Source organism: Eriocheir sinensis, chromosome 33 (genome assembly GCF_024679095.1).
Source record: "Eriocheir sinensis breed Jianghai 21 chromosome 33, ASM2467909v1, whole genome shotgun sequence".
NCBI lineage: Eukaryota > Metazoa > Arthropoda > Malacostraca > Decapoda > Varunidae > Eriocheir > Eriocheir sinensis.
Window position 1 is genome coordinate 4,411,548 of NC_066541.1, and position 1,836 is coordinate 4,413,383.

General features: G+C 46.6%; 1 non-coding gene across 1 annotated transcript; it reads right to left on the bottom strand.

Annotated features, from left to right (window-relative positions):
- Positions 1–1,520: 1,520 nt before the first annotated feature.
- On the bottom strand, positions 1,521–1,594 carry Trnaa-ugc (transfer RNA alanine (anticodon UGC)). Its single transcript has one exon. It is a non-coding gene; the product is annotated as a tRNA-Ala (tRNA).
- Between the last annotated feature and the right edge of the window lie 242 nt (positions 1,595–1,836).

Genomic DNA, 1,836 nt, shown 5'->3' on the forward strand with positions numbered 1-1,836 from the left:
TCGCGTCAAGGACGACGCGGGTTATCGCCCCCACCCGGTGCCACAAGCTGGGATTTTTCAGTCACCGCCGAGTGGCCTAAGACTACCCTCATGCTGTCCAGAAGGCCACCTATCAAACCGGACTCTAGATTCTAGGATCAAAGATGAGCTCCGGGGGGCAGCATGAGCCAATGCAAGATGGCGCCACTATAAACACTTGCCTGCGCCACAACGGGCTGGTGGCCGACCATCAGGTCCTACCATCAAAGCCTACCGGCGCCATAGGCGAAAACGAAAAAAGTAAGAAGAAGGAGAAGCCTCAACCATTTATATAGGCTATGCACCATTTACATTTACTCTGCACATTTTACGGTTATGTTTTATGCAAATGGAGCGAAGGTGAGGTCACGAAGGTGGTTTTAGAAAGATGCTCACCCACTGCCCTCCCTCTCTTGCTTAAACTTACTCTTTCTTATTCTCTTACTTTCTCATCTTGGCATATTTCGTAAAATATCACAAAAAATATCAACCACATAAAAAGAACAAGTAAATCATCCTAAACATTTAAATTCTCGCTACAACATAAAATACGACAATAAAGACAAGTTTTTAGACTCGGATAATGTTCATCGGCCGCCTTTTCTTTCTCTCCCCTTCTCAACTTCACCTGCCACACAATTCTAACGCAATAAGAACCCAAGCCAGTTACAAAAGCCTCCAATTACATTTCGTGCACAATTCCTATCATTAGAACACCAGGGCGAGGCAAAGGAGGGCCAGACAATCGCTTCATAAGGTTCCCACCCTAGCCGCCGCCGCCACCCCCCGCACGATATCCGGGAAGAGACATAAGTGCAGGGCTTAAACAAGACCCCCACGATACTCAGGATAATTTGCAGGACACGAGCGATTTACAGTAACCCGCCTCTCTCTCTCTCTCTCTCTCTCTCTCTTATTCAGCTCTATTCTAATAAGAGAGAGAGAGAGAGAGAGAGAGAGAGAGAGAGAGAGAGAGAGAGAGAGAGAGAGAGAGAGAGAGAGATGGGGGAAGGGAAAAAGTGGTAAAGGAACACACACACACACACACACACACACACACACACACACACACACACACACACACACACACACACACACACATACACACACACAAAAGGCAATCCCTTGATTAAATTTCCGGCCACACCTGAACACGAACTGATCACAGGTATGGTGAGGTAAGGTGAGGTGAAGAGAGAGTGAGGTAAGCCGAGGCAAGGTAAGGTGAGGTAAGGTTTGGTTAGGTATTGTAATGCAATGTAAAAGTAAGGTTAGGTTACGTTTGGTTGGGTAAGGCAAGATATGGTTAAAAAGTTGGAAAGTTTTGTTTAGTCGGCGCAACATCTGTGGTCATATGCCGGAGAGAGACAGGAGGGGGAAGGAATTATAGGAGAAGGGAACAGACCCCAGGAGACGGGACACAACCCCCGATTAATACCTGCTACCCATTCACTGCTGGGCGGACAGGGGCGTAGGGTATCGGAAAAGCCGCCCAAATTTTTCAACTCCACCCGGGAATCGAACCCGGGCTCTCTCGATTGCAAGCCGAGTGTGCTAACCACTGCACCACGAAGCCCCCAAAGATAAGGTAAGGTTTGGTTATGTAAGGCTCTGTAAGATAAAGCAAGGTACAATAGCTTAAGGTTAGGGAAGGTAATGTGAGGTTAGGTAGGATAAGGTAGAGTAAGACAAGGCAAGATAAGGTAAGGTTAGGTTATGTAAAGCTCTGTAAGATAAAGCAAGGTACAATAGCTTAAGGTTAGAAAAGGTAAAGTGAGGTTAGGTAGGATAAGGTAGAGTAAGACAAGGTAAGATAAG